This window comes from Salvelinus fontinalis, chromosome 20 (assembly GCF_029448725.1).
Source record: "Salvelinus fontinalis isolate EN_2023a chromosome 20, ASM2944872v1, whole genome shotgun sequence".
Taxonomy (NCBI): domain Eukaryota; kingdom Metazoa; phylum Chordata; class Actinopteri; order Salmoniformes; family Salmonidae; genus Salvelinus; species Salvelinus fontinalis.
In genome coordinates this window covers 37,526,275-37,546,284 of record NC_074684.1, presented here as the reverse complement: position 1 = coordinate 37,546,284, position 20,010 = coordinate 37,526,275, and positions in this window count along the sequence as shown.

The window sequence follows — 20,010 nt, the reverse complement described above, 5'->3', positions numbered from 1 at the left end:
CACTACCAGATTAGAGCCATAAGGGAAACTAGACATCTACCACCCCACTATCAGATTAGAGCCATAAGTGAGACTAGACATCTACCACCCCACTACCACTATCAAATTAGAGCCATAAGGGAGACTAGACATTACCACCCCACTACCACTATCAGATTAGAGCCATAAGGGAGACTAGACATCTACCACCCCACTACCACTATCAGATTAGAGCCATAAGGGAGATTAGACATCACCCACCCCACTACCACTACCAGATAAGAGCCATAAGGGAGCCTAGACATCTACCACCCCACTACCACTATCAAATTAGAGCCATAAGGGAGACTAGACATCTACCACCCCACTACCACTATCAGATTAGAGCCACAAGGGAGACTAGACATCTACTACCCCACTACCACTATCAGAATAGAGCCATAAGGGAGACTAGACATCTACCACTCCACTACCACTATCAGATTAGAGCCATAAGGGAGACTAGACATCTACCACCACACTACCACTATCAGATTAGAGCCATAAGGGAGACTAGACATCTACCACCCCACTACCACTATCAGATGAGAGCCATAAGGAGCCTAGACATCTACCACTACCAGATTAGAGCCATAAGGGAGACTAGACATCTACTACCCCACTACCACTATCAGAATAGAGCCATAAGGGAGACTAGACATCTACCACTCCACTACCACTATCAGATTAGAGCCATAAGGGAGACTAGACATCTACCACCACACTACCACTATCAGATTAGAGCCATAAGGGAGACTAGACATCTACCACCCCACTACCACTATCAGATGAGAGCCATAAGGAGCCTAGACATCTACCACTACCAGATTAGAGCCATAAGGGAGACTAGACATCTACCACCCCACTACCACTATCAGATTAGAGCCATAAGGGGTGCAAGACATCTACCACCCCACTACCACTGTCAGATTAGAGCCATAAGGGAGACTAGACATCTACCACTACCACTATCAGATTAGAGCCATAAGGGAGACTAGACATCTACCACACCACTACCACTACCAGATTAGAGCCATAAGGGAGACTAGACATCTACCACCCCACTACCTCTATCAGATTAGAGCCATAAGGGAGACTAGACATCTACCACCACACTACCACTATCAGATTAGAGCCATAAGGGAGACTAGACATCTACCACCCCACTACCACTATGAGATTAGAGCCATAAGGGAGACTAGACATCTACCACCCCACTACCACTATCAGATTAGAGCCATAAGGGAGACTAGACATCTAACACCCCACTGCCACTATAAAAATAAGAGCCATAAGGGAGACTAGACATCTACCACCCCACTACCACTATCAGATTAGAGCCATAAGGGAGACTAGACATCTACCACCCCACTATCAGATTAGAGCCATAAGTGAGACTAGACATCTACCACCCCACTACCACTATCAAATTAGAGCCATAAGGGAGACTAGACATCTACCACCCCACTACCACTATCAGATTAGAGCCATAATGGAGACTAGAAATCTACCACCCCACTATCAGATTAGAGCCATAAGTGAGACTAGACATCTACCACCCACTACCACTATCAAATTAGAGCCATAAGGGAGACTAGACATCTACCACACCACTACCACTACCAGATTAGAGCAATAAGGGAGACTAGACATCTACCACCCCACTACCTCTATCAGATTAGAGCCATAAGGGAGACTAGACATCTACCACCACACTACCACTATCAGATTAGAGCCATAAGGGAGACTAGACATCTACCACCCCACTACCACTACGAGATTAGAGCCATAAGGGAGACTAGACATCTACCACCCCACTACCAATATCAGATTAGAGCCATAAGGGAGACTAGACATCTACCACCCAACTACCACTATAAAAATAAGAGCCATAAGGGAGACTAGACATCTACCACCCCACTACCACTATCAAATTAGAGCCATAAGGGAGACTAGACATCTACCACCCCACTACCACTATCAGATTAGAGCCATAAAGGAGACTAGACATCTACCACCCCACTATCAGATTAGAGCCATAAGTGAGACTAGACATCTACCACCCCACTACCACTATCAAATTAGAGCCATAAGGGAGACTAGACATCTACCACCCCACTACCACTATCAGATTAGAGCCATAAGGGAGACTAGACATCTACCACCCCACTACCACTATCAGATTAGAGCCATAAGTGAGACTAGACATCTACCACTCCACTACCACTATCAGATTAGAGCCATAAGGGAGACTAGACATCTACCACCACAATACCACTATCAGATTAGAGCCATAAGGGAGACTAGACATCTACCACCCCACTACCACTATCAAATTGAGCCATAAGGGAGACTAGACATCTACCACCCCACTACCACTATCAGATTAGAGCCATAAGGGAGACTAGACATCTACCACCCCACTACCACTATCAGATTAGAGCCATAAGGGAGACTAGACATCTACCACTCCACTACCACTATCAGATTAGAGCCATAAGGGAGACTAGACATCTACCACCACAATACCACTATCAGATTAGAGCCATAAGGGAGACTAGACATCTTCCACCCCACTATAACTATCAGATTAGAGCCATAAGGGAGCCTAGACATCTACCACTACTAGATTAGAGCCATAAGGGAGACTAGACATCTACCACCCCACTACCACTACCAGATTAGAGCCATAAGGGAAACTAGACATCTACCACCCCACTATCAGATTAGAGCCATAAGTGAGACTAGACATCTACCACCCCACTACCTCTATCAGATTAGAGCCATAAGGGAGACTAGACATCTACCACCACACTACCACTATCAGATTAGAGCCATAAGGGAGACTAGACATCTACCACCCCACTACCACTATCAGATTAGAGCCATAAGGGAGACTAGACATCTACCACCCCACTATCAGATTAGAGCCATAAGTGAGACTAGACATCTACCACCCCACTACCACTATCAAATTAGAGCCATAAGGGAGACTAGACATCTACCACCCCACTACCACTACCAGATTAGAGCAATAAGGGAGACTAGACATCTACCACCCCACTACCTCTATCAGATTAGAGCCATAAGGGAGACAAGACATCTACCACCCCACTACCACTATCAAATTAGAGCCATAAGGGAGACTAGACATCTACCACCCCACTACCACTATCAGATTAGAGCCATAAAGGAGACTAGACATCTACCACCCCACTATCAGATTAGAGCCATAAGTGAGACTAGACATCTACCACCCCACTACCACAATCAAATTAGAGCCATAAGGGAGACTAGACATCTACCACCCCACTACCACTATCAGATTAGAGCCATAAGGGAGACTAGACATCTACCACCCCACTACCACTATCAGATTAGAGCCATAAGGGAGACTAGACATCTACCACTCCACTACCACTATCAGATTAGAGCCATAAGGGAGACTAGACATCTACCACCACAATACCACTATCAGATTAGAGCCATAAGGGAGACTAGACATCTTCCACCCCACTACCACTATCAGATTAGAGCCATAAGGGAGCCTAGACATCTACCACTACTAGATTAGAGCCATAAGGGAGACTAGACATCTACCACCCCACTACCTCTATCAGATTAGAGCCATAAGGGAGACTAGACATCTACCACCACACTACCACTATCAGATTAGAGCCATAAGGGAGACTTGACATCTACCACCCCACTACCACTACGAGATTAGAGCCATAAGGGAGACTAGACATCTACCACCCCACTACCACTATCAAATTAGAGCCATAAGGGAGACTAGACATCTACCACCCCACTACCACTATCAGATTAGAGCCATAAGGGAGACTAGACATCTACCACCCCACTACCACTATCAGATTAGAGCCATAAGGGAGACTAGACATCTACCACTCCACTACCACTATCAGATTAGAGCCATAAGGGAGACTAGACATCTACCACCACAATACCACTATCAGATTAGAGCCATAAGGGAGACTAGACATCTTCCACCCCACTACCACTATCAGATTAGAGCCATAAGGGAGCCTAGACATCTACCACTACTAGATTAGAGCCATAAGGGAGACTAGACATCTACCACCCCACTACCACTATCAGATTAGAGCCATAAAGGAGACTAGACATCTACCACCCCACTACCACTATCATATTTGAGCCATAAGGGAGACTAGACATCTACCAACCCACTACCACTACCAGATTAGAGCAATAAGGGAGACTAGACATCTACCAACCCACTATGAGATTAGAGCCATAAGTGAGACTAGACATCTACCACCCCACTACCACTATCAAATTATAGCCATAAGGGAGACTAGACATCTACCACCCCACTACCACTATCATATTTGAGCCATAAGGGAGACTAGACATCTACCAACCCACTACCACTACCAGATTAGAGCAATAAGGGAGACTAGACATCTACCACCCCACTACCTCTATCAGATTAGAGACATAAGGGAGACTAGACATCTACCACCACACTACCACTATCAGATTAGAGCCATAAGGGAGACTAGACATCTACCACCCCACTACCACTACGAGATTAGAGCCATAAGGGAGACTAGACATCTACCACCCCACTACCACTATCAGATTAGAGCCATAAGGGAGACTAGACATCTACCACCCAACTACCACTATAAAAATAAGAGCCATAAGGGAGACTAGACATCTACCACCCCACTACCACTATCAGATTAGAGACATAAGGGAGACTATACATCTACCACCCCACTATCAGATTAGAGCCATAAGTGAGACTAGACATCTACCACCCCACTACCACTATCAAATTAGAGCTATAAGGGAGACTAGACATCTACCACTCCACTACCACTATCAGATTAGAGCCATAAGGGAGACTAGACATCTACCACCACAATACCACTATCAGATTAGAGCCATAAGGGAGACTAGACATCTTCCACCCCACTACCACTGTCAGATTAGAACCATAAGGGAGCCTAGACATCTACCACTACTAGATTAGAGCCATAAGGGAGACTAGACATCTACCACCCCACTACCACTATCAGATTAGAGCCATAAAGGAGACTAGACATCTACCACCCCACTATCAGATTAGAGCCATAAGTGAGACTAGACATCTACCACCCCTGTACCACTATCAAATTAGAGCCATAAGGGAGACTAGACATCTACCACCCCACTACCACTATCATATTTGAGCCATAAGGGAGACTAGACATCTACCACCCCACTATCAGATTAGAGCCATAAGTGAGACTAGACATCTACCACCCCACTACCAATATCAAATTAGAGCCATAAGGGAGACAAGACATCTACCACCCCACTACCACTATCAGATTAGAGACATAAGGGAGACTAGACATCTACCACCCCACTATCAGATTAGAGCCATAAGTGAGACTAGACATCTACCACCCCACTACCACTATCAGATTAGAGCCATAAAGGAGACTAGACATCTACCACTCCACTACCACTATCAGATTAGAGCCATAAGGGAGACTAGACATCTACCACCACACTACCACTATCAGATTAGAGCCATCAGGGAGACTAGACATCTACCACCACACTACCACTATCAGATTAGAGCCATAAGGAGCCTAGACATCTACCACTACCAGATTAGAGCCATAAGGGAAACTAGACATCTACCACCCCACTATCAGATTAGAGCCATAAGTGAGACTAGACATCTACCACCCCACTACCACTATCAAATTAGAGCCATAAGGGAGACTAGACATTACCACCCCACTACCACTATCAGATTAGAGCCATAAGGGAGACTAGACATCTACCACCCCACTACCACTATCAGATTAGAGCCACAAGGGAGATTAGACATCACCCACCCCACTACCACTACCAGATAAGAGCCATAAGGGAGACTAGACATCTACCACCCCACTACCACTATCAAATTAGAGCCATAAGGGAGACTAGACATCTACCACCCCACTACCACTATCAGATTAGAGCCACAAGGGAGACTAGACATCTACTACCCCACTACCACTATCAGAATAGAGCCATAAGGGAGACTAGACATCTACCACTCCACTACCACTATCAGATTAGAGCCATAAGGGAGACTAGACATCTACCACCACACTACCACTATCAGATTAGAGCCATAAGGGAGACTAGACATCTACCACCCCACTACCACTATCAGATGAGAGCCATAAGGAGCATAGACATCTACCACTACCAGATTAGAGCCATAAGGGAGACTAGACATCTACCACCCCACTACCACTATCAGATTAGAGCCATAAGGGAGACTAGACATCTACCACCCCACTACCACTATCAGATTAGAGCCATAAGGGAGAATAGACATCACCCACCCCACTACCACTACCAGATAAGAGCCATAAGGGAGCCTAGACATCTACCACCCCACTACCACTATCAAATTAGAGCCATAAGGGAGAATAGACATCTACCACCCCACTACCACTATCAGATTAGAGCCACAAGGGAAACTAGACATCTACTACCCCACTACCACTTTCAGATTAGAGCCATAAGGGAGACTAGACATCTACCACTCCACTACCACTATCAGATTAGAGCCACATGGGAGACTAGACATCTACCACCACACTACCACTATCAGATTAGAGCCATAAGGGAGACTAGACATCTACCACCCCACTACCACTATCAGATTAGAGCCATAAGGGAGCCTAGACATCTACCACTACCAGATTAGAGCAATAAGGGGGACTAGACATCTACCACCCCACTACCACTATCAGATTAGAGCCATAAGGGAGACTAGACATCTACCACTACCACTATCAGATTAGAGCCATAAGGGTGACTAGACATCACCCACCCCACTACCACTACCAGATTAGAGCCATAAGGGAGCCTAGACATCTACCACCCCACTACCACTATCAGATTAGAGCCATAAGGGAGCCTAGACATCTACCACTACCAGATTAGAGCCATGAGGGGGACTAGACATCTACCACCCCACTACCACTATCAGATTAGAGCCATAAGGCAGACTAGACATCTACCACCCCACTACCACTATCAAATTAGAGCCATAAGGGAGACAAGACATCTACCACCCCACTACCACGATCAGATTAGAGACATAAGGGAGACTAGACATCTACCACCCCACTATCAGATTAGAGCCATAAGTGAGACTAGACATCTACCACCCCACTACCAATATCAAATTAGAGCCATAAGGGAGACTAGACATCTACCACCCCACTACCACTATCAGATTAGAGCCATAAAGGAGACTAGACATCTACCACTCCACTACCACTATCAGATTAGAGCCATAAGGGAGACTAGACATCTACCACCACACTACCACTATCAGATTAGAGCCATCAGGGAGACTAGACATCTACCACCACACTACCACTATCAGATTAGAGCCATAAGGAGCCTAGACATCTACCACTACCAGATTAGAGCCATAAGGGAAACTAGACATCTACCACCCCACTATCAGATTAGAGCCATAAGTGAGACTAGACATCTGCCACCCCACTACCACTATCAAATTAGAGCCATAAGGGAGACTAGACATTACCACCCCACTACCACTATCAGATTAGAGCCATAAGGGAGACTAGACATCTACCACCCCACTACCACTATCAGATTAGAGCCATAAGGGAGATTAGACATCACCCACCCCACTACCACTACCAGATAAGAGCCATAAGGGAGCCTAGACATCTACCACCCCACTACCACTATCAAATTAGAGCCATAAGGGAGACTAGACATCTACCACCCCACTACCACTATCAGATTAGAGCCACAAGGGAGACTAGACATCTACTACCCCACTACCACTATCAGAATAGAGCCATAAGGGAGACTAGACATCTACCACTCCACTACCACTATCAGATTTACATTTACATTTAAGTCATTTAGCAGACGCTCTTATCCAGAGCGACTTACAAATTGGTGCATTCACCTTATGACATCCAGTGGAACAGCCACTTTACAATAGTGCATCAGATCTTTTAAGGGGGGGGGGGGGCAGAAGGATTGCTTTATCCTAGGTATTCAGATTAGAGCCATAAGGGAGACTAGACATCTACCACCACACTACCACTATCAGATTAGAGCCATAAGGGAGACTAGACATCTACCACCCCACTACCACTATCAAATTAGAGCCATAAGGGAGACTATACATCTACCACCCCACTACCTCTATCAGATTAGAGCCATAAGGGAGACTAGACATCTACCACCACACTACCACTATCAGATTAGAGCCATAAGGGAGACTAGACATCTACCACCCCACTACCACTATGAGATTAGAGACATAAGGGAGACTAGACATCTTCCACCCCACTACCACTATCAGATTAGAGCCATAAGGGAGACTAGACATCTACCACTACCAGATTAGAGCCATAAGGGGGACTAGACATCTACCACCCCACTACCACTATCAGATTAGAGCCATAAGGGAGACTAGACATCTACCACCCCACTACCACTATCAGAGTAGAGCCACAAGGGAGACTAGACATCTACCACCACACTACCACTATCAGATTAGAGCCATAAGGGAGACTAGACATCTACCACTCCACTACCACTATCAGATTAGAGCCATAAGGGAGACTAGACATCTACCACCACACTACCACTATCAGATTAGAGCCATAAGGGAGACTAGACATCTACCACCCCACCACCACTATCAGATGAGAGCCATAAGGAGCCTATACATCTACCACTACCAGATTAGAGCCATAAGGGAGCCTAGACATCTACCACCCCACTACCACTATCAGATTAGAGCCATACGGGAGACTAGACATCTACCACCCCACTATCAGATTAGAGCCATAAGTGAGACAAGACATCTACCACCCCACTACCACTATCAAATTAGAGACATAAGGGAGACTAGACATCTACCACCCCACTACCACTATCAGATTAGAGCCATAAGGGAGACTAGACATCTACCACCCCACTACCACTATCAGATTAGAGCCATTAGGGAGACTAGACATCACCCACCCCACTACCACTACCAGATTAGAGCCATAGGGGAGACTAGACATCTACCACCACACTACCACTGCCAGATTAGAGCCATAAGGGAGACTAGACATCTACCACCCCACTACCACTATCAGAGTAGAGCCACAAGGGAGACTAGACATCTACCACCCCACTACCACTATCAGATTAGAGCCATAAGGGAGACTAGACATCTACCACTCCACTACCACTATCAGATTAGAGCCATAAGGGAGACTAGACATCTACCACCACACTACCACGATCAGATTAGAGCCATAAGGGAGACTAGACATCTACCACCCCACCACCACTATCAGATGAGAGCCATAAGGAGCCTATACATCTACCACTACCAGATTAGAGCCATAAGGGAGCCTAGACATCTACCACCCCACTACCACTACCAGATTAGAGCAATAAGGGAGACTAGACATCTACCACCCCACTACCTCTATCAGATTAGAGCCATAAGGGAGACTAGACATCTACCACACCACTACCACTACCAGATTAGAGCCATAAGGGAGACTAGACATCTACCACCCCACTACCTCTATCAGATTAGAGCCATAAGGGAGACTAGACATCTACCACCACACTACCACTATCAGATTAGAGCCATAAGGGAGACTAGACATCTACCACCCCACTACCACTACGAGATTAGAGCCATAAGGGAGACTAGACATCTACCACCCCACTACCACTATCAGATTAGAGCCATAAGGGAGACTAGACATCTACCACCCCACTACCACTATAAAAATAAGAGCCATAAGGGAGACTAGACATCTACCACCCCACTACCACTATCAGATTAGAGCCATAAGGGAGACTAGACATCTACCACCCCACTATCAGATTAGAGCCATAAGTGAGACTAGACATCTACCACCCCACTACCACTATCAAATTAGAGCCATAAGGGAGACTAGACATCTACCACCCCATTACCACTATCAGATTAGAGCCATAAGGGAGACTAGACATCTACCACCCCACTATCAGATTAGAGCCATAAGTGAGACTAGACATCTACCACCCCACTACCACTATCAAATTAGAGCCATAAGGGACACTAGACATCTACCACCCCACTACCACTACCAGATTAGAGCAATAAGGGAGACTAGACATCTACCACCCCACTACCTCTATCAGATTAGAGCCATAAGGGAGACTAGACATCTACCACCACACTACCACTATCAGATTAGAGCCATAAGGGAGACTAGACATCTACAACCCCACTACCACTATGAGATTAGAGACATAAGGGAGACTAGACATCTTCCACCCCACTACCACTATCAGATTAGAGCCATAAGGAAGACTAGACATCTACCACTACCAGATTAGAGCCATAAGGGGGACTAGACATCTACCACCCCACTACCACTATCAGATTAGAGCCATAAGGGAGACTAGACATCTACCACCCCACTACCACTATCAGATTAGAGCCACAAGGGAGACTAGACATCTACCACCCCACTACCACTATCAGATTAGAGCCATAAGGGAGACTAGACATCTACCACTCCACTACCACTATCAGATTAGAGCCATAAGGGAGACTAGACATCTACCACCACACTACCACTATCAGATTAGAGCCATAAGGGAGACTAGACATCTACCACCCCACCACCACTATCAGATGAGAGCCATAAGGAGCCTATACATCTACCACTACCAGATTAGAGCCATAAGGGAGCCTAGACATCTACCACCCCACTACCACTATCAGATTAGAGCCATACGGGAGACTAGACATCTACCACCCCACTATCAGATTAGAGCCATAAGTGAGACAAGACATCTACCACCCCACTACCACTATCAAATTAGAGACATAAGGGAGACTAGACATCTACCACCCCACTACCACTATCAGATTAGAGCCATAAGGGAGACTAGACATCTACCACCCCACTACCACTATCAGATTAGAGCCATTAGGGAGACTAGACATCACCCACCCCACTACCACTACCAGATTAGAACCATAGGGGAGACTAGACATCTACCACCAAACTACCACTGCCAGATTAGAGCCATAAGGGAGACTAGACATCTACCACCCCACTACCACTATCAGATTAGAGCCATAAGGGAGCCTAGACATCTACCACTACCAGATTAGAGCCAAAAGGGGGACTAGACATCTACCACCCCACTACCACTATCAGATTAGAGCCATAAGGGAGACTAGACATCTACCACCCCACTATCAGATTAGAGCCATAAGTGAGACTAAACATCTACCACCCCACTACCACTATCAAATTAGAGCCATAAGGGAGACTAGACATCTACCACCCCACTACCACTACCAGATTAGAGCAATAAGGGAGACTAGACATCTACCACCCCACTACCTCTATCAGATTAGAGCCATAAGGGAGACTAGACATCTACCACCACACTACCACTATCAGATTAGAGCCATAAGGGAGACTAGACATCTACCACCCCACTACCACTACGAGATTAGAGCCATAAGGGAGACTAGACATCTACCACCCCACTACCACTATCAGATTAGAGCCATAAGGGAGACTAGACATCTACCACCCAACTACCACTATAAAAATAAGAGCCATAAGGGAGACTAGACATCTACCACCCCGCTACCACTATCAGATTAGAGACATAAGGGAGACTAGACATCTACCACCCCACTATCAGATTAGAGCCATAAGTGAGACTAGACATCTACCACCCCACTACCACTATCAAATTAGAGCCATAAGGGAGACTAGACATCTACCACCCCACTACCACTATCAGATTAGAGCCATAAAGGAGACTAGACATCTACCACCCCACTATCAGATTAGAGCCATAAGTGAGACTAGACATCTACCACCCCACTACCACTATCAAATTAGAGCCATAAGGGAGACTAGACATCTACCACCCCACTACCACTATCAGATTAGAGCCATAAGGGAGACTAGACATCTACCACCCCACTACCACTATCAGATTAGAGCCATAAGGGAGACTAGACATCTATTACTCCACTACCACTATCAGATTAGAGCCATAAGGGAGACTAGACATCTTCCACCCCACTACCACTATCAGATTAGAGCCATAAGGGAGCCTAGACATCTACCACTACTAGATTAGAGCCATAAGGGAGACTAGACATCTACCACCCCACTACCCCTATCAAATTAGAGCCATAAGGGAGACTAGACATCTACCACCCCACTACCACTATCATATTTGAGCCATAAGGGAGACTAGACATCTACCACCCCACTACCACTACCAGATTAGAGCAATAAGGGAGACTAGACATCTACCACCCCACTACCTCTATCAGATTAGAGCCATAAGGGAGACTAGACATCTACCACCACACTACCACTATCAGATTAGAGCCATAAGGGAGACTAGACATCTACCACCCCACTACCACTACGAGATTAGAGCCATAAGGGAGACTAGACATCTACCACCCCACTACCACACTCAGATTAGAGCCATAAGGGAGACTAGACATCTACCACCCAACTACCACTATAAAAATAAGAGCCATAAGGGAGACTAGACATCTACCACCCCACTACCACTATCAGATTAGAGCCATAAGGGAGACTAGACATCTACCACCCCACTACCACTATCAGATTAGAGCCATAAGGGAGACTAGACATCTACCACCACAATACCACTATCAGATTAGAGCCATAAGGGAGACTAGACATCTTCCACCCCACTACCACTATCAGATTAGAGCCATAAGGGAGCCTAGACATCTACCACTACTAGATTAGAGCCATAAGGGAGACTAGACATCTACCACCCCACTACCACTATCAAATTAGAGCCATAAGGGAGACTAGACATCTACCACCCCACTACCACTATCATATTTGAGCCATAAGGGAGACTAGACATCTACCACCCCACTACCACTATAAAATTAGAGCAATAAGGGAGACTAGACATCTACCACCCCACTACCTCTATCAGATTAGAGCCATAAGGGAGACTAGACATCTACCACCACACTACCACTATCAGATTAGAGCCATAAGGGAGACTAGACATCTACCACCCCACTACCACTATCAGATTAGAGCCATAAGGGAGACTAGACATCTACCACCCAACTACCACTATAAAAATAAGAGCCATAAGGGAGACTAGACATCTACCACCCCACTACCACTATCAGATTAGAGACATAAGGGAGACTAGACATCTACCACCCCACTATCAGATTAGAGCCATAAGTGAGACTAGACATCTACCACCCCACTACCACTATCAAATTAGAGCCATAAGGGAGACTAGACATCTACCACCCCACTACCACTATCAGATTAGAGCCATAAAGGAGACTAGACATCTACCACCCCACTATCAGATTAGAGCCATAAGTGAGACTAGACATCTACCACCCCACTACCACTATCAAATTAGAGCCATAAGGGAGACTAGACATCTACCACCCCACTACCACTATCAGATTAGAGCCATAAGGGAGACTAGACATCTACCACCCCACTACCACTATAAAAATAAGAGCCATAAGGGAGACTAGACATCTACCACCCCACTACCACTATCAGATTAGAGACATAAGGGAGACTAGACATCTACCACCCCACTATCAGATTAGAGCCGTAAGTGAGACTAGACATCTACCACCCCACTACCACTATCAAATTAGAGCCATAAGGGAGACTAGACATCTACCACCCCACTACCACTATCAGATTAGAGCCATAAAGGAGACTAGACATCTACCACCCCACTATCAGATTAGAGCCATAAGTGAGACTAGACATCTACCACCCCACTACCACTATCAAATTAGAGCCATAAGGGAGACTAGACATCTACCACCCCACTACCACTATCAGATTAGAGCCATAAGGGAGACTAGACATCTACCACCCCACTACCACTATCAGATTAGAGCCATAAGGGAGACTAGACATCTACCACTCCACTACCACTATCAGATTAGAGCCATAAGGGAGACTAGACATCTTCCACCCCACTACCACTATCAGATTAGAGCCATAAGGGAGCCTAGACATCTACCACTACTAGATTAGAGCCATAAGGGAGACTAGACATCTACCACCCCACTACCACTATCAAATTAGAGCCATAAGGGAGACTAGACATCTACCACCCCACTACCACTATCATATTTGAGCCATAAGGGAGACTAGACATCTACCACCCCACTACCACTACCAGATTAGAGCAATAAGGGAGACTAGACATCTACCACCCCACTACCTCTATCAGATTAGAGCCATAAGGGAGACTAGACATCTACCACCACACTACCACTATCAGATTAGAGCCATAAGGGAGACTAGACATCTACCACCCCACTACCACTACGAGATTAGAGCCATAAGGGAGACTAGACATCTACCACCCCACTACCACACTCAGATTAGAGCCATAAGGGAGACTAGACATCTACCACCCAACTACCACTATAAAAATAAGAGCCATAAGGGAGACTAGACATCTACCACCCCACTACCACTATCAGATTAGAGCCATAAGGGAGACTAGACATCTACCACTCCACTACCACTATCAGATTAGAGCCATAAGGGAGACTAGACATCTACCACCACAATACCACTATCAGATTAGAGCCATAAGGGAGACTAGACATCTTCCACCCCACTACCACTATCAGATTAGAGCCATAAGGGAGCCTAGACATCTACCACTACTAGATTAGAGCCATAAGGGAGACTAGACATCTACCACCCCACTACCACTATCAAATTAGAGCCATAAGGGAGACTAGACATCTACCACCCCACTACCACTATCATATTTGAGCCATAAGGGAGACTAGACATCTACCACCCCACTACCACTACCAGATTAGAGCAATAAGGGAGACTAGACATCTACCACCCCACTACCTCTATCAGATTAGAGCCATAAGGGAGACTAGACATCTACCACCACACTACCACTATCAGATTAGAGCCATAAGGGAGACTAAACATCTACCACCCCACTACCACTACGAGATTAGAGCCATAAGGGAGACTAGACATCTACCACCCCACTACCACTATCAGATTAGAGCCATAAGGGAGACTAGACATCTACCACCCAACTACCACTATAAAAATAAGAGCCATAAGGGAGACTAGACATCTACCACCCCACTACCACTATCAGATTAGAGACATAAGGGAGACTAGACATCTACCACCCCACTATCAGATTAGAGCCATAAGTGAGACTAGACATCTACCACCCCACTACCACTATCAAATTAGAGCCATAAAGGAGACTAGACATCTACCACCCCACTACCACTATCAGATTAGAGCCATAAAGGAGACTAGACATCTACCACCCCACTACCACTATCAGATTAGAGCCTAAAGGGAGACTAGACATCTACCACTCCACTACCACTATCAGATTAGAGCCATAAGGGAGACTAGACATCTACCACCACAATACCACTATCAGATTAGAGCCATAAGGGAGACTAGACATCTTCCACCCCACTACCACTATCAGATTAGAACCATAAGGGAGCCTAGACATCTACCACTACTAGATTAGAGCCATAAGGGAGACTAGACATCTACCACCCCACTACCACTATCAGATTAGAGCCATAAAGGAGACTAGACATCTACCACCCCACTATCAGATTAGAGCCATAAGTGAGACTAGACATCTACCACCCCAGTACCACTATCAAATTAGAGCCATAAGGGAGACTAGACATCTACCACCCCACTACCACTATCATATTTGAGCCATAAGGGAGACTAGACATCTACCACCCCACTACCACTATCAGATTAGAGCCATAAGGGAGACTAGACATCACCCACCCCACTACCACTACCAGATTAGAGCCATAAGGGAGCCTAGACATCTACCACCCCACTACCACTATCAGATTAGAGCCATAAGGGAGCCTAGACATCTACCACTACCAGATTAGAGCCATGAGGGGGACTAGACATCTACCACCCCACTACCACTATCAGATTAGAGCCATAAGGCAGACTAGACATCTACCACCCCACTACCACTATCAAATTAGAGCCATAAGGGAGACAAGACATCTACCACCCCACTACCACTATCAGATTAGAGACATAAGGGAGACTACACATCTACCACCCCACTATCAGATTAGAGCCATAAGTGAGACTAGACATCTACCACCCCACTACCACTATCAAATTAGAGCCATAAGGGAGACTAGACATCTACCACCCCACTACCACTATCAGATTAGAGCCATAAAGGAGACTAGACATATACCACCCCACTACCACTCTCAGATTAGAGCCATAAGGGAGACTAGACATCTACCACCACAATACCACTATCAGATTAGAGCCATAAGGGAGACTAGACATCTTCCACCCCACTACCACTATCAGATTAGAGCCATAAGGGAGCCTAGACATCTACCACTACTAGATTAGAGCCATAAGGGAGACTAGACATCTACCACCCCACTACCACTATCAAATTAGAGCCATAAGGGAGACTAGACATCTACCACCCCACTACCACTATCATATTTGAGCCATAAGGGAGACTAGACATCTACCACCCCACTACCACTACCAGATTAGAGCAATAAGGGAGACTAGACATCTACCACCCCACTACCTCTATCAGATTAGAGCCATAAGGGAGACTAGACATCTACCACCACACTACCACTATCAGATTAGAGCCATAAGGGAGACTAGACATCTACCACCCCACTACCTCTATCAGATTAGAGCCATAAGGGAGACTAGACATCTACCACCCCACTACCACTATCAGATTAGAGCCATAAGGGAGACTAGACATCTACCACCCAACTACCACTATAAAAATAAGAGCCATAAGGGAGACTAGACATCTACCACCCCACTACCACTATCAGATTAGAGACATAAGGGAGACTTGACATCTACCACCCCACTATCAGATTAGAGCCATAAGTGAGACTAGACATCTACCACCCCACTACCACTATCAAATTAGAGCCATAAGGGAGACTAGACATCTACCACCCCACTACCACTATCAGATTAGAGCCATAAAGGAGACTAGACATCTACCACCCCACTACCACTATCAGATTAGAGCCTAAAGGGAGACTAGACATCTACCACTCCACTACCACTATCAGATTAGAGCCATAAGGGAGACTAGACATCTACCACCACAATACCACTATCAGATTAGAGCCATAAGGGAGACTAGACATCTTCCACCCCACTACCACTATCAGATTAGAACCATAAGGGAGCCTAGACATCTACCACTACTAGATTAGAGCCATAAGGGAGTCTAGACATCTACCACCCCACTACCACTATCAGATTAGAGCCATAAAGGAGACTAGACATCTACCACCCCACTATCAGATTAGAGCCATAAGTGAGACTAGACATCTACCACCCCAGTACCACTATCAAATTAGAGCCATAAGGGAGACTAGACATCTACCACCCCACTACCACTATCATATTTGAGCCATAAGGGAGACTAGACATCTACCACCCCACTACCACTATCAGATTAGAGCCATAAGGGAGACTAGACATCACCCACCCCACTACCACTACCAGATTAGAGCCATAAGGGAGCCTAGACATCTACCACCCCACTACCACTATCAGATTAGAGCCATAAGGGAGACTAGACATCTACCACTACCAGATTAGAGCCATGAGGCGGACTAGGCATCTACCACCCCACTACCACTATCAGATTAGAGCCATAAGGCAGACTAGACATCTACCACCCCACTACCACTATCAAATTAGAGCCATAAGGGAGACAAGACATCTACCACCCCACTACCACTATCAGATTAGAGACATAAGGGAGACTAGACATCTACCACCCCACTATCAGATTAGAGCCATAAGTGAGACTAGACATCTACCACCCCACTACCACTATCAAATTAGAGCCATAAGGGAGACTAGACATCTACCACCCCACTACCACTATCAGATTAGAGCCATAAAGGAGACTAGACATCTACCACCCCACTACCACTATCAGATTAGAGCCATAAGGGAGACAAGACATCTACCACTCCACTACCACTATCAGATTAGAGCCATAAGGGAGACTAGACATCTACCACCACAATACCACTATCAGATTAGAGCCATAAGGGAGACTAGACATCTTCCACCCCACTACCACTATCAGATTAGTGTCATAAGGGAGCCTAGACATCTACCACTACTAGATTAGAGCCATAAGGGAGACTAGACATCTACCACCCCACTACCACTATCAGATTAGAGCCATAAAGGAGACTAGACATCTACCACCCCACTATCAGATTAGAGCCATAAGTGAGACTAGACATCTACCACCCCAGTACCACTATCAAATTAGAGCCATAAGGGAGACTAGACATCTACCACCCCACGACCACTATCATATTTGAGCCATAAGGGAGACTAGACATCTACCACCCCACTACCACTATCAGATTAGAGCCATAAGGGAGACTAGACATCACCCACCCCACTACCACTATCAAATTAGAGCCATAAGGGAGACTAGACATCTACCACCCCACTACCACTATCAGATTAGAGCCATAAGGGAGCCTAGACATCTACCACTAGCAGATTAGAGCCATGAGGGGGACTAGACATCTACCACCCCACTACCACTATCAGATTGGAGCCATAAGGCAGACTAGACATCTACCACCCCACTACCACTATCAAATTAGAACCATAAGGGAGACAAGACATCTACCACCACAATACCACTATCAGATTAGAGCCATAAGGGAGACTAGACATCTTCCACCCCACTACCACTATCAGATTAGAGCCATAAGGGAGCCTTTACATCTACCACTACTAGATTAGAGCCATAAGGGAGACTAGACATCTACCACCCCACTACCACTATCAAATTAGAGCCATAAGGGAGACTAGACATCTACCACCCCACTACCACTATCAGATTAGAGCCATAAAGGAGACTAGACATCTACCACCCCACTACCACTATCAGATTAGAGCCATAAGGGAGACAAGACATCTACCACTCCACTACCACTATCAGATTAGAGCCATAAGGGAGACTAGACATCTACCACCACAATACCACAATCAGATTAGAGCCATAAGGGAGACTAGACATCTTCCACCCCACTACCACTATCAGATTAGTGTCATAAGGGAGCCTAGACATCTACCACTACTAGATTAGAGCCATAAGGGAGACTAGACATCTACCACCCCACTACCACTATCAGATTAGAGCCATAAAGGAGACTAGACATCTACCACCCCACTATCAGATTAGAGCCATAAGTGAGACTAGACATCTACCACCCCAGTACCACTATCAAATTAGAGCCATAAGGGAGACTAGACATCTACCACCCCACGACCACCATCATATTTGAGCCATAAGGGAGACTAGACATCTACCACCCCACTACCACTATCAGATTAGAGCCATAAGGGAGACTAGACATCACCCACCCCACTACCACTATCAAATTAGAGCCATAAGGGAGCCTAGACATCTACCACTAGCAGATTAGAGCCATGAGGGGGACTAGACATCTACCACCCCACTACCACTATCAGATTGGAGCCATAAGGCAGACTAGACATCTACCACCCCACTACCACTATCAAATTAGAACCATAAGGGAGACAAGACATCTACCACCACAATACCACTATCAGATTAGAGCCATAAGGGAGACTAGACATCTTCCACCCCACTACCACTATCAGATTAGAGCCATAAGGGAGCCTTTACATCTACCACTACTAGATTAGAGCCATAAGGGAGACTAGACATCTACCACCCCACTACCACTATCAAATTAGAGCCATAAGGGAGACTAGACATCTACCACCCCACTACCACTATCAGATT